The sequence below is a fragment of the Dipodomys ordii genome, unplaced genomic scaffold (genome assembly GCF_000151885.1).
Source record: "Dipodomys ordii isolate 6190 unplaced genomic scaffold, Dord_2.0 Scaffold25, whole genome shotgun sequence".
NCBI lineage: Eukaryota > Metazoa > Chordata > Mammalia > Rodentia > Heteromyidae > Dipodomys > Dipodomys ordii.
The window spans coordinates 7,536,525-7,559,723 of NW_012267241.1; positions in this window are offsets into that span (position 1 = coordinate 7,536,525).

Below are 23,199 nucleotides of genomic sequence, written 5' to 3' on the forward strand. Positions count from 1 at the left end.
CTGACTGTAATGCCTATTAATTTTCTCTTATCAGCCTTTTACCTCTACCTTGGGAACTTGGGAAGAAACCTCCTTGCTTTTTACCCTTCTCTTCTTTCTGAAAATTAAAAAAGAATGCCTTGTTGAATATCAAGATAAAGGATATATTTTAACCTCTATGTCTTTCACTTATTTTCTGGAGCAGAAAAATACCTGTCGAGAATTGTCAGTAGAACTGAATTATGAAATATGGACCTTCTGTTTTATGCTTCAAATCCTATGTGTCTCTTTAAGAAAGAGCTCTTCAGAATAGGACTGACACTAAGATTCTTGGAAGAACATTCTAAACAGCAAATATCTCTCATGGCATTCTATCTGAATAACCTCATGGTAGACATGCATCTCATTTTCAAAAGCCAAGGCTAGACAGAGATCCCTAAAGTATAGAGAAAAAACCAATTACTTTACTATAAGAATAAAAATAATGTATGTTCCTCCCCCACGGTATAACCCCTGCTCTCACTGTATTTGATGTTGGTATAATTTGTGGAGGGGAAAGGCAAAAATAAATCGTTTAAATAGGGATACGGGTAGATCCATTGCAACAATGAGATGTACAAGTCGTTATGCTGAAAAATGAACTTTACAACTTTGGCCGAGGGGGTGCGAGGTTGGGGGAAAGAGGGAGGAGATGGGAAGGGATGGGAAGCGGAAACAAAGGAGGAGGCAACAATGCTTGGTAAGAAATGTACTCATTATCTTGCCCATGTAATTGTAACCCCCTGTACGGTATTTTCACAATAAAAAAGAATAAAAATAATTTAAAGCATATGATTTTTTTCTCTTGCCGACCTGTTGGTTTATGCCTTGGCCACCCCCCCTTGTCAATTTCAGAAGACCCATGCAGTCATCTGGCTGAAACCTCCATTGCTCCTCACTAGCCCTTTCTCTTCATAATATATCCTTCCCATTCCTTTTTTTCTAAAAAAAATATTTTTCATATTTTATTTTCCATAGCAACCTTACTCTCCTTGTTCTTAGAACCTCTTCTTGTTTCACATACACCATTGTTTATTTTCTCATTATTATCATCATTAAATGTGTTACATCCTTAACTTCATTTCATTAAAAAAAGTTTTATTTGCTACAGATCCATAATGTAAACCTTTCCCCTTGGATAGGATTTGAAAATCTGCCTTAAACATTTTCATACACTCCACAGAACACATGTTGAAAGCTTGATCACCAATCTACAATAATGTTGGGTGGTGGTAGCAGTAGTGGAAAGATGTTAGGTCATCCTGGGGTGACCTTGAAGAGAACATCAAAAACTCGCTCTTCCCACTCTTTTTTTCCTTATGTAGATTGTTCATATTTATTTCTTTTTTGTACATTTTATTGTAAAAATACTGTATAGAGGGGTTACAGTTATATGAGCAAGGTAATAAATGCATTTCCTATTGAGCATTGTTGCCTCCTCCTTTGCTTTTCTCCTACCATCCCTTCCCACCCACCTCTACAACTACCACCCAACCCCTGCCAAAGTTATAAAGTTAATTTTCAACATAGTGTCTTGTACATCTCATTGTTACAATGGGTCAAACTGTATCCCTATTTAAGCATTTTGTTTTTTGCCTTCCTCTCCCGAAATTAAAGAAGTTTATATACAAGATGTAGGCCACTGACATCAAATACAATGAAAACAGGGGTTATACTGTGGGGGAGGAACATACAAAGAAACAAAAAAAAATCACATGGTACATTATAAATATGTTAGAAACAATAGCAACAAAGAAAAAAGATATTTGTGCCCTATCTTGGGGTTCATTTCACTTACTTTCATCTTTTCTGGTCATATGTACATAGCTTTTGACCTTTTCTACTTGTCCCAGACATATACTAGTTATGGCAAATACTATGTTTCTTTGGACCGGGCTTACTTCACTTAATACAATTTTTTCCAAGTGTTTCCATTTCCTAACAAATAGGGCGATGTCATTGCTTCCCAGACACAAGAATCTGATCAGCTTTGCACTACCATGTGATCCCCACCATAATGTTCCACCTTGCTACAGGTCAGAAAGCAATGAAGCCAAGTTACTGTGGACTGAAATCTTGAACCAAAACCATTTTTCTCCTTGAGTTGTTCATGACTATTTTTTCACAGTAACAGCAAGTTGACTTGGGGCTGATATTTGTAAGATTTCCTTTTGTTTTTGTGGCAAATCCTCTCTACCACTCCATTACATCCTGATTTTCTCTTTATCTTTCGATATCCCACTTCTTCAGCAATTGTTTACAGACTGTGTGATCTCATCATCCTTATGCTACTCATGTTTATTGCCTCTTTTCCTTCCATTAGACTTCCCATTATTCCCCTTTGCTTGGGTACCTAATTCTTTAAAAGAATAGTTTGCACCTGCTATCTGCTGCACCAGTTAGACACTCCTAATTCTGTGCAATCTGGTTAACATTAACACTCTTGTTTTGGTTGCCTTTAAACAAGCCATAAATTAATTTATTTGCAAAGGCATACACATATCCATGAAGAGGTATAAATACATAGATAGAAAATTTTCAGCAACTCTTACTAACCTTTATCTTTCAGTAGCATTCCCTTCATGAAATTTTGAGACCTCATTCTTCATGACCTTGTGCTCTCGTTATCTGGCTAAGAGGCAGTAAAATGAGGAATAATAATGACACTTACCTCACTGAGAATTAGTTGGTGTTCTCTCTTATGCACAAGTCATATCGTATGCATTTGACTGGGAGTGATTCTCTGGGTTTTGTGCATACTGCCGTTTCAAATCACAAGTTCCATGCTCACTGAGTCATTCATGATTATAACCAAATATCTTTGTCATTTAGACTTATTATAATGATGCATTTTAATTAAATAATATATCAACAAATAAAAAAAGTACAGAGAAATAATCATTTCTTTTATGAAACCTAAATTGAAAAGATTTGATGAAGGCAATTTAGGAAGAACAAAACACAACAAACCCTGTTAAATTAAAGTGAGACAATAGTTGCAGAGGGAAGAAAAATTATAAAAGTTTGAAATGTCATCATTCATAATGTTTAGGATTACTTTAAAGAAGCAAAAATGGAAAAATCCAAGACAAATAAGGGTGGCGATGTTTTATGTAGTTGAAAAAAGTAGAATGTTAGGATGCAAGGAAAATGTTACTAAAGAAGGAGACTGCAAGATGTTAGAATCCAAACAAATATACTTTATTTATGGAAAAGACATTTGAAAATTTTGATTACTGTATATTGACCAATCCCCACCATACCATGTAAGAGGGCTTCTAACATAGACACATATTCAATAGCTCAAATCAGATAAACATGGTGTTAAATCTAGTTCATCTATCTATTATCTATGTGCTTCTGGGTAAATTACTTACCCTATTCAAGTTCCAATTACTTTAAATAAACAAAATAACCAGTAATAGTTTACTTATGCTGTTGTTATAAATTGAAACACAAAATTTCCAATTACATAAAAAGCATTTAGCCTCCTCCAAATATGAAGTTTGTTATATAGAGTCTAATGCTAAATACTCCAGAGTGTCCGCTAATTTGTTTCTAGTAAGTGTCCAATAAATTATCAGCAGCAGCACCATCATAATGAATGCTATTCATTTGTTGTTTTTTCCTTCTTCCACGGATCTGTATTGTTAGTAGTCTGCATGGTCTTCATTCAATTCTGTCATCTCTTCATGATAACGTTTCTCCTTGGCAGGAAAATCCATCTCAATGGCATCAATGTGCCAATTTTTCTTACCACTCTTCTGCTTGTAAGGGTATGGACTCCATGTCTATTCAAAACCCTAAAACTCTAGAGTTAGCCATGCTGAAAATGAGTGTTCCCTAAATATCCACATATTGTTTTCATACTTCTCTATAATTCCCTGCCGTGTTTGTTCAGTCCCAATATTCCACTGTGGTTGGTGTTTTCAACATGTTATAGTCCTAAGCCCCTGTATACTAAAAGCTCAACAATAAATCAGAAATGTTTGCACATTGTGTTCTTCAATGATCTTACTCCACTGCCCAAATACCTCATTCAACTAGATGTTCAAGTGAAATGTCTCTAAGAGCAATACCATTCGTGTATCTTGAAGGATGTCTCAAATGACCAATTAATCAGTATGTATTTTCCCAAACTGAGCCTTTAACATACCACGTCTACCCCCAGTATGGAATGGATTTGTTACATTTGGGGGAATTCCTCAAGGAACAAGGTCTGCTCCATCTGGTTCAGCAAGTGTCTTGCATGAGCCTCTGTGCTATCCTAACTTTTTCCAGGTTCCAATTCCTTACAGCTGCTAAGTGCACAGTACAATTCTCATCTTTGTTAATCTCTGCTATGGTAGTTAGCAGCTGATAAATTATTGATGATAAGCTAGTTAATCCCATGTACTAAGCTCAAAGAACAGGTAAAACATGGGCTAGTGGGAGTGAACATCAAGGGGAGAAGAAGCAGGGACTGGCTTCACTTTAACATTGCTTTAATTAGAAAGTCCAACAGTGGTCACACTCTGGATGTGTTCATTGTGATTTTGAGAGTCAAGGGGTGAGATTAGGGGGCATCCTCAAGGAATAGTAGCTGAAAAAGAGGAAACAGTACCAGAAAAATTAACCATCATTATAAGTCTAAGGTACAGGAATGCTGACATTCCCTGATAATAAGAAAAGAATGAAGAAAAAGAATGGATGAACATATGGAAAAATCATCAGGGAAAACAGTGATTTTTGCTCACAAGGAGCTGAATAATTAATAGAGGGAGGTGAGTGTGTTGTTGATGGATAAAATAGGGAAAAAATAAAACCTTAGGGAAAGTATCAGTGAGGACAGTGATAAGAGGTGAAGGGACTTTATAATCAACCTAATCCTCATGGACACTGAAGTCAGGAAAAAAGAGTTTAGGAACCACACAGAGTGCAATTATGTGTGATACTAATGGAAAAGGAAAAAGCAATCTTTTGGGGGTGATTCACACAGTGAGTAATTGACTCTGAGTTTGGATTGTAATTGCAGCAATGGCACCTCTGGACAAAATGATGAGTCTTTAGGGGCTGTAATCAGGCTGGTCCTAGATGCAGCAGCTTCCTGGGAGATCTTGGGAAGCTCAGAAGGGAGAGACCATCCCTTGTCCTTATCTGTCCCCTTGAACCTTAGTGTCTGAAAGCACAGCCCCCACCCCAAAAAAAAGACAAAGAAAGCAGAAATGGACAGAGACAGCCGGGCGCCGGTAGCTCACACCAGTAATCCTAGCTACTCAGGAGGCTGAGATCTCAGGATAGCAGTTCAAAGCCAGCCAGAGCAGGTGAGTCCGTGAGACTCTTATCTCCAATAAAGCACCAGAAAACCGGAAGTGGCGCTGTAGCTCAAGCGGTAGAGTGCTCTCCTTGAACTGAAGAGCGCAAGGACAGTGCTCAGGCCCAGAGTTCAAGCCCCATGACTGACAGAAGAAAAAGAAAGAAAGAAAGAAATGGACAGAGACAGGTCCTTCACAGTGGGAATAGATGCAGTCATCTCTTGGCTCATGAAACACTGAGGCAGTACTCACAGTAGCGAAAGGAAACAGACTATACATGTCAACAGTCTGTTTCACGATGGCTGTATTTTTTTGCTACCCTCGTAAAGCAACTTGGCACACATGATTCTTCCAAGTTTAAAGTACATTCCCATCTCTCAGCATCTGTCTTCCAAGGTTAAACAGAACTATCCCTCCTTCAGTAAGCCTTTTCTGACTACTCCAACTTACAGGGCTTCTCAGTTCCCTGGTTGTTCAATCCTTGGGGTCTAGTAAACAGTGGTAATGCCATTGATTATAGTTTGAGCCTTATCGCCCTAAAAGATCATATAAGCTTCTTAAAAGCTAAAGCTATATCCCCAACAATATCCAGCACAGAGTAGAGGCATTAATTGCCTAGTGAATACATATTGATTAATTGATTATTTAACTCACTTAACACTTTCACATTACTTGGCTTAGGTGTTCAATGTTTAGGAAAAACTCAGAAGTCAAACTGATTTAATTCTAATTAATGAGGAACAGAGATGAGGCAAATGGTTTCTCTGGAGCAATAAAAATGAACTTAAAAAGCAAAATAATAAACATATACGAAGATGTTTGACCTCACTATTAAGCATATGTCAGTTTCGAAAACAAAAAATAGATAACTCTGGAATGGAGAAACGTGCACTAACACATATTACATATTTTGGTGAGTTGTAAATAGAATCCTCATAGAACACAATCACCTTTTTTCAAAATGAACAATCTTACCTTTGGGGGCCTGTTCTATAGAAAAATCTATACTTAGTCCAAATTATAAGTACTGAGTTTTTTTGCCATAGAGGAAATTGAGAATAATCCACATAGATAATATATTGCATAAATAAACTTAAGGCTTTCTTATTCTCAAACACTTAGAGCTATGAAGAATAAAGGGAACTGATAAGGAAAGATCATCACAGGGTATGTGTTTAAGCAATAAATTATTAAGCAACTCGTTAGAGTCATATACAGAGGCTCTGCAACTTATGCAAGGGTTGTGTTTTCCCACACAAATCTGACAACACACTAGATTGAAAATGTATCTAATACAATTAACCTACCAAGCATTATAGCTAAGCAACACAACACACTGCACAGCATTTGTTTTTTACTTTCATAATCACATTGCTGCCTGGGAACTGTAGCTCACTGACACTGGACAGAGTCACCACAGAGTACTGAACTGTATGTCATTATCCAGGACAAAGTGAAAATTTAAAGTACAGTTTTTACTAAAAATATATCACTTTTACCACTATGATTTGTTAAAAATTATAATATGTCAAATCATCATATATATGGATAGTCTCTGACTTAAGATGATTTGACATATAATTATAAAATGTTCCAGTTTAGGATGTGTAAGCATATATATATATATATATCCATAAAATATAAACAAAATATAAAACATAAATAAAATAAATAGGGGCTAGGAAGATGGCTCAGTGGGAGAGTGCTTGCCTTGCATGCATGAGGCCCTGGGTTGGATTCCTCAGCACCACATAAGCAGAAAAAGCCGGAAGTAGTGTAGTGGTTCAAGTGGTAGAGCACTAGCCTTGAGCTGAAGAGCTAAGGGACAGTACCCAAGCTTAGAGTTCAGGCCCCATGACCAACAAAAACAAACAAACAAATAAATAAATAAATATACAAGAAGAGCTAATAAGAATATTTCATAAATTGTCCACAACTCTTAGTGCCATCTAGAAGAATTCACTCTGTAAATGTTTCCACATAAAAGAGTTAAACATGAAATAGAAGATTAAATCCAGATTTCATCCCAACTAACAAGGAAGGTTTCCTGCTCATGAAATGTACAATGTACAATGTGCAGTGCGTTGAGCCTCATTGCAAGCATCCAGAAACTCTGAGCTTGTATCAGACAGAAGACACCCTCACCTCACTGGTGTGCCCCCATCCCACTCTTCAGAGCTATTCTTTCAGTTTCCCATGTGCTACCTCATTCTGCATTGATCTCATCCTCTCAGAACTCCTATGGCATATGTCTGCATCAATCAATTGGCAATTAATTATGAATGATTTTGTGACTTTGGAGGGGGTAACTTTGAAATGAACTACTAAGCAATTCCTGTATTGTAATGTTTACAGTTTGCTTTGAATCTTCAGTGAGTGGCAGAATTACGGAAGCCCAGACTCTCCCATTTTTTCTGCTTTGGTCACCATTTTCACTTAACTTCTCTTTCTCTACATTCTGGTAGTTTTCACTCAAAATGAGAATGCAAGGTACTCGCCTAGGCAGAGAGCAGGATCCTTTTCTCTTCTACCTTGCTGTGTGTCTCAATTAACATGAAGGCCTTTTTCTCTGATGGGCCTCATGGCAATGAAGCAATTATACACTGGCCTGTGGGAAAATGACCTCTACAAATTAGAGACCCTAAAATCTCATAGGCAAGCCCAGCTAGCATTATGTAATCATATGAAAAACAAACACTGTAATAACAAGAATCCCATTTCAAGTGTTGATTCTGGGTAGTGTGCCTCTGAGTTTTAAAAGCTGGGAAAATAGCTCTCAAGTGCCAGTCAATCAGTTTGCATCCATTAGTCAGTCTCCACTTGAAGGAGGTCAGACCAGCTAGGATTGCAATTGGTCCCAGGGCACAGCGGCCTCAACTCAGCACAACTAGTCCCTAGGGCTTCTGATTATACTCCTCTTTGATGGAAGAGGGGCTACTAAAGATTCTCAAAGTCCTCGGGGTCTTCTTTGTTTTCTATCCTGGCCACTTTTACCCTACTGACTTCATTTCTCAATTTTCCCAACTCCTAGAATTTCATAATAGATGCACAATACATTTTTAATGAATTAAATTAACATTTTTAGCAACATCACAGAAATAAAAGCTATGCCTCTGGCTGGATATGAAATAAAGAAATGCTGCCTAAAATTTAAATGTTATCAAAGAGGGAAGTGGTCTGAATCCAAGAATTCCATAGTCAAGATGATAAAACACAGGCATAAGGGAGATCATGAAGGTTTAAATGTATCATGCTAAAATATTCTAGTACGTGATACAAAAGGCCTATGATGGATTCTAAAAGAGGAAAATGCTCCAATCAAAGGATGGTTTTAGGTAGGTAGTGTAAATGACAGATAAATAGGTAAAAACTTCGGCAAAATGAATTCTGCATGAGAGCTTGAACTAATGTCAGGTTGCACTGAAGGGTAAACTGGAAGATGTTGCATGGAATTCTAGAGGCCAGAAGCACCAGGCAGGAAGGTTTACAAATGGTAGTTAGGGCATTGTGTAGGTACAGTGTTATAGACAGACATAAAAATCTGTGGATGAGGGGCTGGGAAGGTGGCTCAGTGGTAGAGCGCTTGCCTTGCATGCTCGAGGCCCTGGGTTCGATTCCTCAGCACCACATAAGCAAAAAGAAAAAAAGCCGGAAGTGGCGCTGTGGCTCAAGTGGTAGAGCGCTAGCCTTGAGCTGAAGAGCTGAGGGACAGCGCCAGGCCCAGAGTTCAGGCCCCACGACCGGACCCAAAAAAAAAAAATCTGTGGATGAGGAAGAAGCTGAGTTCTGTTTGAGAACCTGTCATATGGGATGCCCTGAGGAAAGAGCAGAGAGACAATGAGCATAGACAGGAGAATCCTTGAAAGCACAGGCCTGGAGCACTATTGAGTGGGCTCAGAAATGTAAGAGTCATTAGTGAAGAGATTGGGCTGAAACCTAGTACCACAAAGCGACCCAACAGCTGAGTCAAGAAAGCAATGATTGAGGATGTATCCCTAGGAGCCTAGGTTCAAAGGTCCAGCATATCTTCACAGATACCTCTTCACACACCATTTCTTTTCTGCCTCTTTTGGCTTCCCATGAAGTTTCTAGTTCTGTTTCTAGTTCTTTTGGAAGATTTTCACACAGAGGGTCTGGAGTTGGGAATTTAGAAGGCTAAGGAAACTCAGACAGGAAGTAGATTCAATTTCTTAGTCATTTGCATCAACTAGGAACAACTCTCCACATGAACACTCTTCAAGGATAAAAAAATCTATTGTCATTTCTTTTATAGATATTATTATGTCTGTATCAAAGGTTCATCACTCGTGAAGCAGAAGACACCAATCTTTCCAGTGTGGTTACAGTTTTTGACATAATTTCAATACATGCTCTAGAAATATGAATGTCAATTCACCTGAATCTTTAATATCAAGAATAAAATCACTAATGAAATAAGTCAATGTACCATTTATGTTTGACATTTTTAATGTTTCCTGTATCATGCCTTCTGAAGACACCTACAATATGCTCAGATCAGAGACTATTATCCTTCCAAAATATGTCTAATACAGAATCATGGCCACACCTTAAGACTTGAGTATAGTATCAAAATCACCTATGTGTGCTTCCATGAAAATATTTGTAAACATTTCATCTCTCTCTCTTCTTCTGCAGCAAGGAGAGAGGATACCATTTTGTCTGATGTGCATCAAAAGCTCATAATGAAAAAGCTGTAATGAAAAACTTTACCCTCAGGTGGGCCATGGCTATGTGGAGGGATGTCAGGAAACTAGCAGTAAAGACAAGGTGTGCAGTGCTGTGCTGCAGTGAAGGAAAGTGTAAATGCTGCAAGATGGAAGGAAGGAACAAGAGGAACTGGACAGGAATCTAAACACAGGAGGAGAATGAAAAGGAGAACGTGAGAAAAGGAGCAGGACAACTAATGTACGTTAAAAAAATGAAAATCCGATTTGAAAAGGCTTTAAAAATGATTTCATTTTGGTTAATGGTGGGCCAAAACTATATTTTCAAGTAACTCAATGTGATAAATTACAAAACAGATGAGACAATGAGGATGCAAAGACTTGCAATGCAAGCAAGTAGTTGCAATACATAAAGCTCTCGAGAACTGCAGGAAGAAGGAAAGAGGAGGCTCATTTAGGGTGTTGAGGACTCAGGGCCTCACAAAGCAATCCTGAGCCCTAACTGAACTTGTCCTCCTCCAGTAGCCTCATCCTCTTTGGAGCTACCTGTCAATCACACCCATGAGCAAGCCCAGCAGTGTGAGGATATTCTTCCCAAGGCACTCTTTCTATTATCCTCACTAAACCTGCTTCTGCCGTAGGGATGCACGCAGATTGCTCACATTAAGAAGCAAATTGATTATGAACTGAGTTTTGTCTACCAACAATTTTTAATATGTAATCTTGTCATGAGTGAACGAAAGTCATTAATAATACAGTAAGCAAAATGTGCTACAGTTAACCTTAAATTATAACTTACAAAGAGCATTCTTGCAGTTTCTTCTTTGATTTATGAGCTCAGTTTATTCTATGCAAATTCATGCACAGTTTCTAATAAGAGGGAGGAGGAAAGATAAAGGAGCTTTGAATATTTTATAAGCTTTTTCCACTTACCTTAATTTAGAATTATGAGGCTGAATATGTAAGTAGAGAATAATTACCTATTACTAGTCTCCCACATAGTTTATCTATTTCAGCTCTGAACATCCTGAGCAATGCAAAGCATAACTGTTTTACTACCTGTACCACTGTGAATATGATAATTAGGCCTCCTTCAGCATTACTTGTTGCTGACACATGAGGAGATAGACACTGTAATATAACCAGACGGCCCTGCACTGTTGCTTAATATCCCTTTTTTGAAAAAATAATATACCAGTTGTTCAATATTTCATTCACTGAACATGGTTAAAATGAACTTTTTTAAAACAAGGTTTATGCTCTGAAATGTTTTCTTGCCTTTTTTATCTGGAGGTTGCCTTCAATGAGCACCAGGAGTGCAGAATTAAATAAATGAGTATGAGTAAAAGAGGTAAAATGGACACTCTAAAAGACAGGGTGCTCAGGAGTAAAGTGACAGGTGCCCTATTTTCTCACCACATCCCCACCTCCATCTACCCCTTCTCACATACCAACACTACTGCCCCCAAATACCCATGCCAGCTGTGGTCTTCAGACTTTGTATCACATCAGGGCCAAGGTGAAAGGGCTGGAAAAAAACAAAAAGAAAAAGAAAACTTGGGGTGTAGGTGGCTTGGTAGAGAAAAAGCTGAAATGAATGAAGCTAATGATCCATCTCAGTACAGAAAACACGGCGGTTTAATTGTTGCCTACTTATATGGAAAGAAATGTGTTTAGGGCTATCAGATCACTATTGGGTCAAGAGAAAGACTTGGTAATTGCAGAAGCCTTTTCAAGGAGGTAATTTCTAGGGCAGGCAGTGACTTGAGGGAAGAGATTGGAAACACTCCTTAGGAGAAGAGTCAAGGACTACAACCTAGACTGGCAAGTCACTGGCATTTCCCAGACTTCAAGATTCACACGCTTTCAGGGAAGTCCCTAGTCATGGTGGCTTTGTTTTCTAAGAAATCTAGACCTGGATAAAATATTGAAAGTGACCAGCCCATTTAATTCAGGAAATGGCGTAGAATCAACAGCTAGATATTCAGTGTTACACATACAAATGGAATCACAACCCACAGAAAGAATAAGGCCCTGGCCTCTGTTCACTTTTCACCAGACTCAGTCAGACTCCCTATTTGAAAGGAGACAATACCTCAGATTTGTTTTGTCTTCTTAGATTACCAACAGAAACTCTTAAGCAACCAGTGATGTGCTGAATTATCTGAAAAATAACATGGATTGAGAATGAACTGTCCTTTGCATTAGTTAGGGCTCAAGGCAAACGTGGAGCTGTGGTCTTCTCTTCTATCACAGTAAATGCTGATCAAATTTAATAGAGGAAGAAAGCAGTTTCCAATAAGGAGAGAGAGAGGGAGAGAGAATGATTTTGTCTCCCAGTAAATTGCATCTTGTGATAATTAGCACTTCATATTGTATTAGAATGATGGTGTCAGACCAACAGCCAAATAGAACTAATGAGTTAAATATCTGTCAGTGAAATGCTTCAGGTCTGATTAAGGCCACTGCAGGTGTATCTGTTTATTTTGCTCCTTTTTTTTTAATTTTCATGGTGGTCAGTATATTGAATTGTCACGGAGACCAATGTCAGTTATTACTGAGTTATGAAAATTGCAATCCCTTCCCCGATCACAAGAAGAAAATTCTGAAGGATAATAATTGATATAATGAGAAGAAGGAAAGGCATAGTAAAATGAAAAATTATTATGTGAGGGAAAGAGTGAAGATATCTCAAAATCATTTGTTCTTGTTCCACTGCTATTTCAAAACAACCAAATAGCTAGTGACATAAAACTTTCCATTAGTAAACCAATCCTGGGGAATATGAGTTCACAAAGATTTACCAAGTAGCAGGCACTCCAACTTGCATTTTATGTGCATTGTTTATTTAATCATTATATCGACCCTGTGGTGGTATTTTGTTATTCTACCTTCTGGTAAAGAAATGTAACATTGCATGGAACTGCTTGCCTTTTATTTCAACAACTAATACTTATTAAACACTTTCTGTGGCTTTAATTGCATGCTCAGTACCAATTAAAGAAGAATATGAAAGAGAGAGAGAGATTGCTTCTGCCATAAAGGACATCTGAGTGAAGTTAACAGTTATAAAGCAAAATGGGAGGGGGAATTGATAAAAAACTAAAAACAGAAGAGAGAAATAACGATATGGCACAATGTAATATCAGAGCTGTCACAATGCATTATATAGTTGATTGTCAAATGAGTGGCAGAGATAGAAACTGCTATTAGTTTAGAAAAGAAGGAGAAAATTATGGGCTAAAGTGGTCTGAGAAGCTTGGAGAAGATTGCTGACCTTGGTCCTGAAGGATGAGTAAGATTTGCGAATAAGAAGGTGAGTAGGACCGGGTGGGGAATTTCAGAAGGAATATCAGATAGAAAGATCTGTGGTAAGTACACACCAAAACTGAGAGGCAAAACTGAGAGGCAATCACACTGAGCAGGAGGTCTTATACAAATGGGCAATGCATAGGAGATGGAAGGGGTCTTTTAGGAAAGGGAAGAATTTGGATTGCATTCTTCTTGAAAAACTGAACAGTCTTCATTTTAATCAAATCAATTTTTGGCACCTACTTGCAGCTAATTGCTTTAACTGATCATTTTGTTTAGTAGCCTTGTACTTTGCCTCCCAAACTGCATTCAATATCCCATAGAAAGATTTCCAAAGACACTTCACAATGGCCATACAACCTTTTATAAACTTTGTACTTCAAATCCAGTGGTCTCTAACAGGTTTGGTCTCACACACAGAGATAAGCACACACACAAACACCGACACACAGGTATTGTATATTTATTTAGTAGCAGCAAGGTCAATTTTCACAGACGCTCACACACTCATACTACAAATGAACATGCTGCGTCTATCATAAAATGTGCATCCAAATATAAGTTTTATAAACACCAGATACAAAAGAATCAAATTTATGTTTTTAAATTACGTTTGAGTTCATATGAGCCTTTTTTGAAAATGAAATAATTATTTACAATAATTATTCCATAAAAGGGGTAAAATTGAATTCAGACTTCTGAAAGTCTTAGTTTAAACCTTGTGGTAGGTTAACTTTATAACTCCCCACTTATTTCAATTTACTTTGGACAAAGGTTTTTGTGGTTGCTCTAGCTGTTCAAGGTCTCCCAGAAACACAACACCAAGGCATGAAAGCACAAATGACTCAGCCAACTTGTAAAAAATTCACTTTCAATTAAATGTATACATTGAGAGAAAAATATTTGTTGGAATTTTTTAAATCAGTTGAAAGTCAAGAGAATTAGACTATTATTCTTGATATATTTAGAGACAAATGTGGAAGTTTTAAACACCATTTTGGACAACAACAGCATACTGAGATGGACACCTCCTTTCTACTTGCTCATTCTCAAAGATAATTTTAATTTCCTCTACATTGGCTAACTCCTCTTTAGACCTAATTAAACAGGTTTTATTTTACCTGGCAATGGAACTAAGGAAGAGAACTGTTAGCTCCCAGATACTCCAACGAAGTGATTTTCTTGTGCTTGTCTTGATTGGTACTATCTTCAGCTCACAGCATACATCACAAATCCAATTACCAAGGTACATATAAACTAACAGAGAATAAGAGTTATGATGCTCTACCAAACCCTCTAGAATACAGAGTCCTCACCTTACAGATACCTGACATTCACTGTGTGTCAGGTGACTCTTCAGTTTAAATTCTGAGAGCTTCCATGTCAAATCAAATGTTGGAAAATTAATTCTCTTTCTTACCAGTGTGTGTTCTGACATTGTCTTCCCACACATCAGAGTTCACTCTCTGTAAAGCATTCTGGAAGCAGTTATTCTTCTGCTGTCTTGAGTGGATGGCATCTCAAAGAACAGTTGTTTGTGATTTGACCTGAGTGCCAGAGCTCATGTGCACTTAAAAACCTTTGCACAAACCCTGTGCCCACAAGGGAACAGTTTAGTGTATTGGTGAGAAATACGCACATTTTTGAGGTTTCTCTCCTATTCCCTGACCATATCTCCCCATATCTACAAACAAACTTAACACAAGTTACAATCAGTATGCATTCAATGAATATTTTTAGATCTAAGTATAACCCAATGCATGTCTCCAGAGTAATGACTGTTTCACTGAAACACATGTTCACAGGCACATACACAGATGAATGTACAGATGTGAGTTGTTCTTGTGACAGAAGTATTATTGAAGACAGCCCTAGCCCAATATAATCTCTAAAGACTCAAGGCAATACCAGAAATGTCTTCCACCAAAATTATTCTTAACAAGACTACTTCATTATTCTTTCCTACAAGGGATATTAGGTTTGTGTACTTGAAGCAATAATACAAAACATGTGCCATGGCTACTTACATGGCTTACATGAGGTCCTGGCTTGATCCCCAGTACAGAGGAATGGAAAATGGGTGGGGAAACAAGCAGGAGGAGGAGCAGGAAGAGGAAAGGAGGGTCAGGAAGAGCAGGAGAAGGGAAGGGAGGAGGGGAGAGGGAAGGAATGGGAGAAGGGAAGGAAGGAAGGAAGGAAAAAGGAAGGAAGGAAGGAAGAAAGGAAGGAGCAAACACAAAACTGTTTTACTAGAAAATATGAAGTTTTGTGGATTTTGAGGTATGAGTAGAACTTGCAGAAATAACAAGAGAATGAAGTTCCAATTGGGAAGAACATCTGTTGTGGTATGATGCATGTATGTAGGGTCAGCCAAGGATCAAACCGAGTTGCTATCAAACTCATGAAGACCAGTGTGCTATGTGCTCACAGGGGACTTTTCTCTGAGATGTCTTTCCTGCCTATTTCAGATGAAAATGCCCTTCTGGAAGTGTCAGTTCTGTCAACTGAATTTTCATATCTTCTTATTAAATAATCAGGATGTGATTGGGATGTTACATTTATGAAGCAGTTTTTGAATCCTCTTTGAAAATAATTGTCAGTTACTGCAGTTAAAAGAAAAATGTGCCCTTCGTGCGACTTTCCCCCTGAAGTTCTCAAACTCCACCATCTGGTGGCTTTGCAATTCTTGTCTCTATGACCACATTCCATAAAAACTAAAAGAAGGATGTTTATAAGAGGCCCAAAGGGTGGAGCAGAAAATCAATGTGTAATGTTCTAATTAGTATTTAACATCATAGCATTAGAAGGAATGAGGTCAGTGGCCTACCCCAAAGCATATGCAAGCTTCCTCATTGAGAATGGTTCTCTGGCTCTTTGATTATTCTAACGGAATGCAGCTTTCTGCAGTGGCTAACAAGACAGAGGTTACATTTGCTACCTGTATCTAAGACATCACTTTTGTACATACATAACTCATTCCTTCCAATTCCTCCTATCTAAAAATCAACTCTCCAGCTTTTGCTTTGTTCCCAGCCTGCCTAAAGGCCCAGTACCCCACATATGTTTCCCCAGATAGTCTCTTTGCCCTACATTCGGTGCCACCAGAAAACCAAATACAAAATCTGAGGACAGGAAAACATAGTCAGTATACAATTGCCTCCAATGTACCCAGAAATACGAATTTTATTTCACTGCTTGCATGAATCTACAGCTAGACTAGCCCATCCTCAGTTACAGTAGGTTTCTCTACTTCTCATTCCTATGCACATACATCAAGAGTAGACTCAGAATCTCTCCCCATCATGCTCGTGTTCATGAAAAACTCTCCAAAGATCAGTGCAATATTTGGACGATCCAAGAAATCCAAGTCTCTCAATTGTTCTTGAGTCGTTTCATTGTCTTCCCGTCATATTTATTCTGAACTTAGGTCTATAATTTTCCCCATGATTCCACCTCTGTTGTGCTGCATATGCTAATTTTCATCCTCTTAATTCATGCTTTTTGTATTAAGGATGCATCTGAAATAGTGTACATTAGGATGTCTGTACCTAATGAAGACTACAATAGCATAGAATTCCAGCCAGGTCTGAGATGAGGTGAAACTTTTGAGATCACATGGAAAGTGAGTTTTTCATGTCAAAATCAAAGCACAACAAAGCAAGCAAGAGCCTGGTACAGGTGGCTCAAGGTTCTAATCCTAACTACTCAAGAAGGTTAAGATTTGGAAGGTTGTGATTTGAAGTTAACCCAGGCAGAAAAGTTTGTTAGACTCCATCAACCAACAAGTGTATCAGGCATGATTCAAATACAAGACTGCCAGTCAAGTAAGCAAGTTACCCTGAGTTCAAACCTCAGTATAAGAGAGAGAATGAAAGAAAATGAGAGACAGAGAGAGCAAAACAGAGAGGAAGAGAGAGAATTATTGGGGCCAAAGGTTAGTCTGTGATAACCCTAAATTCTTCCTTTGCAAAATTCTCCAATGTTGATTCTTGAATTCAGCATGTGATTTCCTCTGACTAATGGAACATCTACAACTATAACACAGTGGAAACTCAAAAGGCTGGAAGAATGGAGCATAATTTTTTGAAGTGCTCTCAACATCACTTTAAGAATCCCAGAATCAGCTATGTGTTGTAGTATACAGCTTTACCTTATTATTTTTTTTTTTCGGTCGTGGGACTTGAACTCTGGGCTTTGGTGCTGTCCCTGTGCCCTTCAGCTCAAGGCAAGCGCTCCACCGCTTGAGCCACAGCGCCACCTCTGGTTTTCTGGTGCTTTATTGGAGATAAGACTCTCAAGGAGTTTCCTGCCTGGGCTGGCTCTGAACTGTTATCCTGAGATCTCAGCCTCCTGAGTAGCTAGGATTATAGGCGTGAGCCACCAGCACCCAGCTGCTATATACATCTTTAATCCCAACTACTCAGGGGGTGGTGATCTCGGTGATCTGGTTTGAGGTCATCCAGGAGAAAATGTTAGTGAGTTTCTTTTTCAACAAGCAAGAACTGGGCATAGTGGCTTCTGTGCCATTACTCAGATAAAATAGATCAGTTTTCAACCTATTTTATACTTCTAGTTCACTCTTCCCTGAGACATCCATATGGCTCCCTCTGATAAGTAGTTAACTACAAAACTCTCCACTGCATTCCTTTTTATATTTCAAGATTTTATTTATGCATATCCTCACATGTTACACATCACATATTCTATGCATATACTTTAATAAATGCAGAACTGCAGGATTCTGTATAACTATACAACATATACATATAGCTATAATGACATGTATATAACATACTATTATATTCATTTGTTTATTATTTATCTTCCAATAATATATAGGTTCCTTGAGAAGTGGACATTTATCTATTTTTTGATCCTTTAGAACTAACTTGACACCAAAAATATATTTACTAAATATTTATCAGGTGAATAATTGTCATGGAATATACTACTACTTATGTATCCTATGCCTTGTAGTTCACTATACACTGCAAAGAGTAGAGAACAAGGCAACAATCCAAGCTATGTTCTGATGACAATAATGATAATATCAATAATGGGATATACATTGCATCTATGTTCCTAAGCACATCATAGAAACAACCCATTTCATCTCTATTTTACCCTATAAACAATCTACTCTTGTTCTCATTTAAACATAAGAAAAGTAAGGAGAAAGGAGAGACTCCATATTTCAGAGCTTATAAAGGTCAGAAAGATATCCCTGCCTGCTGAGGAAACTAGGAAGGATATCTATGATTAGTGATGCTGGACATGAGCTTTGTAGGGCAAAGACTTCTTGTGCAATGGACTTGAGTCAAGATGAATCCTGGCAGAAGAATGTGTGTGCTGTCGAACCAGAGGTAGGAAGATGCACTTGAAAAGTAATGAGTAAAAAACAAAAGTTTTTGAGCCTAAAAACAGAGGAACCATCTTTTCAAATTAACTGGATACTAGATTTCCAAAAGAGCAAGTGAAAAAAATATTGAAAAATTGTTATTGCCTGTTTGCATGGACATGTCTCACATACACAGGTAAGTAAGCTCATGTTTGGGCATGTGTGTTGAATCAACATTGAAGACTTTAGAAACCCAAAATAGAAGGCAAGTATCACAAATATGGTACATTGAGAACAGATTGGATGACTCTTTTGAAGGGCTATGAATAGACAGTGACATGAAAATAGCAACACATAAAGATCCACCTGGATGAGAGACTAAAGGAAGAATAAGACTGCTTAAAACACTAGAAAGGAAGCAACAAAGGCTTATTTTCCTAAGTAAGGATTTACCAGAGGGGTGATGCAAAGTATTTTCTGTACATTTTAGCTCACTTATAAAATCCTACTTCTAAAGCATTTTCTTTTGTGAAATAAATGTATTGTGTAGAATACAGTAACACTTAAATTCCCATTGTCTAGACTACTGATCCTCTAAGAACTCAGATTTGTCTAAGTTTGAAGGCAGTGAAAGGTGCCCTCTAGAGACATTGGGAACAAGATGAGACTTTGGTGGTCTCTGTCCTAGTGGTGCAAGCTGCCGTCTCTGAGTAGTTCAAATGACAATGACATGCAGTGCCAGGATCCAAACCTAAGAGAACATCTTGTTCTTTCAACTTCTCATTCTCAGCTGGTTCTCAAGATTATCTCATTTTTTTCTCTGAGCCATTAATGCTATCACCCTGAATTCTGGTTAAAGGGCATCCCTTGCATGACTTGGCATGGTTCCCAGATATGTATTTCATCCAAAATATAGAGACCAAATTACCAATAAAGAAATTATGAGTGACTGCCGCTGCTCTGTCTCTGTCATCCTCCTCCACAGTTGAATACTCTTCATTGTTAGAGACTCGTTTTTTTCTTGCAATTCAGCTTAAATTTTCCTTCACTTGGCTTCCTCCCATCACTCCTAATTATAGACTAATAAAGCCTTTGGATTACTGTGAGCAATTTTCATCCCTCCCTTCTTCCACCTCAGTGTTTCTCCAGAGGTTTCCTGGGCCTAGTCTTAGATTGCACAAAGTGGTGACCAAAGACAAAAAGTTTGTTCTACAGAATTAAGATGTGGGATACGAGGCTTCATGCTCAAGGGTGGTTCTCTAATTTTTAGTCATCCTATTCCAGTATTTTAAGAATTATCACTACATAGGGTTCTCAGCCAAAGGCTTCTTAGAACAAAGTGAAAGACATAGAAATGGACCTATGCAATGTGGTTACTGGCCAAATTTAATCTAAGGGGGAAAGCAATTCTGTAGCTTCAACCTGGTCTACCTGCACCTATTAGAAGGCTTGATTTTTTCCCCTAGCACCAGAAAGAGATGTACAGATCACATTGCATTCTGAAACCAGATCCTCATCCACTCCAACTCAATGAAGTGACTTAGCCCTCAACATCAAACTATTCCATGGTATAAAATGTTGAGAAAGAGCTTAAGATCAATCATGAAATACTAATCATCTTGGACAAGTTGCTGGATCGTGTATTTATTTTGAAATTTCAAGGAAATGTTGCATACAGACTCAACAAAGCATAATGTGATAAAGGACATAATTATTGTCAAATCAAGGGCTAATAATACTCACTGGGTAGAACTTCAAAGAAAACAAAGGTAAAGGTAGATTCTTCAGAGGAGAGATTTAGGATAGACTTCCACAGAGATGTAAAATTCAGTAGCTGGAGATGGTGAGATAGAGCATGCAAAGTGGATTAATACTAAAAACAAACCTTAGTCTTTCTTATAGAAGAAGACCTTAATTTCTTTACCCTTTACCCCTTATCTAAAGTGTAGACTTATTATTAAGATGCAAAAGCCAACCTAAAACCTTACAAGGTTTTGTGGATTATTCTACAAATATTTTCAATCATTCCTAAGTAATTGAGTCAAGTCCTACTATTACTTTACCAATTAGTGTTTCAATATTTAAGAATATCTATGTTGCAACATTCATTTCCAATATAGTGTCTTGTGAGTCTCATTGTTGCACTGGGTCATCCTGTGTCCTTGTTTCAGCATTTTGTTAGTCCCTTTTGCTTCCCCAAATTAGATAAATGCATATAAAAGATGCAGGGTACCAAAATCAAATAGAGTGACAACAGGGGATATACCATAGAGGGAACAACATAAAAAAGAAACAAAAATCACATAGATCACATAGTACATTAAAAACAAAAACAACGAAGAAAAGCCTCTTGTTTACAACTTGGGGAGGAGGAGTAGGTGAGGTGGGGGAGGGAAGGGATAATAAAAGAAAAACAAAAGAGTGGGTAGCAATGTTCCATAGGAAATGTACTCATTGCCTTACTCATGGAACTGTAACCTCTCTGTACAGCATCTTTACAACAAAAGAAAAATTTAAAAAAATTAAAAAGAATACCCAACACCTATCTCCCAGCTCTGACACTACTACCACCATTCTGTGCTACTCTACCCTACTTATCCTATGCCTCCATAAATCATAAAAACCTGCTTAAATTGCAATTCTCTAATGGATAACTAGAGATAAATAACGTTGATTTTATTAATAGCCTCAGCTTAGGGGTGATGACATGGGCATTCCGGTGCATGGGAATCAAATAGGGCAGCCTGACTCTGGGGACATTGCCACTGGTTTGCAGACACCTCTGATGGCAGGAGAGAGGAGGTGAAAGCCTCCTATTGGTTACCTCTGGCCTGGAAATCAAACATGATTTATCTACATTAGTAGGTTTCATCTTTGTCTTATTATCCCAGCCACAGCTTGTGACCCAGGCCTGCTCTCCTGCCTTTTAATAAACAGATTTAATAGGACTGATAGTTTGGCAATTTGTAGAGTAAATTAGATTTAATTTGGCCTGAATGCCACTGATTTCTCATATTGTTCAAAACAATCTTATCCAGGGAGGCATGTCATCCGAACACATTCTCTTCTGATACAGCTGAAAATAGCCAACTGACAGACTTAAATCAGTGGATATTCTCCAACAAAGCTGTTGCTTTCTTCCTTGCTCCTGTGACATGATTCACACAGAAATATGGTCTATAGGGGTGTACCAAGAAACTACTTTGCGAACAAAATCAGTGATAATTCCTTTATGTCTCCACTATTTGATACCTTGGAAGAAAAAGAACCTGAGCATATTGTCTCTTTACATACAAAGATCCCATATTTTAGTCAATTGGCATTCTAAAACACAACATAACTATCCAACCCTTCTAAAGAATACATAGACTACAAATTTTACTTTTACTTGACAAAACAATGCTGATTCCAGCATCGTTTGCTTTGTTGGGCTAGAAAGGAGTGGACAACTTGAGGTTATTGTTGTTGTTTTTTCCCCCTGAGCTAAATAGCCCCAGTTTTGTAACTCAGATTATAGCCTTTCTATTGTCTCTTCCCTCATAAATAGCTGTCATTCTTCTGTGTTGGGGGCTTTCCTGATTACAGGCTTCTCTCAACTTTAGAGAATACATTAGTTCTGATCACCAATACATTCTGACTCTGGTAGCTTTGAACTTTTGAGCATATTGGATTTGGATTATATGACCTGGGTTGATCAATTTCATCAGAAGTCTGAACTCCCATGAGGTTTTCTCTGTCATTGCCACTAGAAGCATTCCAGAGATGTCAGCTTTGTCAACTGAGACCTTAAAACAAAGCCCATCCAACCCACAATGATGACAGAGAGAAAGAAACATTGTATCAAACAATCAGGAAGCTATTTGTGACTATTGCTCTCAGTAACTTGTGGGTATTTGTAAATGTAGTATAACTTAGTCTACTCTGAGAGATTTACTTTCTTTCTTTGCAATTTGAATATTCTAGGGTTATTTTATTCTGGGACTTGGACTCTTGGTCTGGCAATTTTGTTCACAGGCTAGCACTCTACCACTTGATCCATACCTCCAGCCCCATGTAATTTGAACATTGTGACAAAGCATAAATCTGGGCATAAGGAAATAAGCCTTATACATATTCTTAAATTGTATACAAATTTGTAAATGATCTCTTCTAATTTTAAATGATATATAAAATTGTAAATAATATTTCAATTAATAGATTCTATCTATATATTTAATATGCATCAGTATATACCAAATATATAGCTTTTGTGGATAATGTTTAGAATTTCTTTGAACATATATATCATTCAAACACACACACACACACATAGAGAAAGAGTGAATGTCTCTTCCAGTAAGAACAGTAAACTACTATTTCCATGATGGAAACAGGCCAATGTAATCAAACTGCCTCCAGGTTGCTGGCTGGTCAACCAGGGGAATGGTGCCATGTCAGTACTGGTCTCTGTTGTTGGCAGATTGGGCACACAGCAGTGACTCTAGGCAGGTCATCCTTGTGAGTAGGAGTACATGTCACTAAGCCTATGTATACTCTTCATCCCTGCCACCAT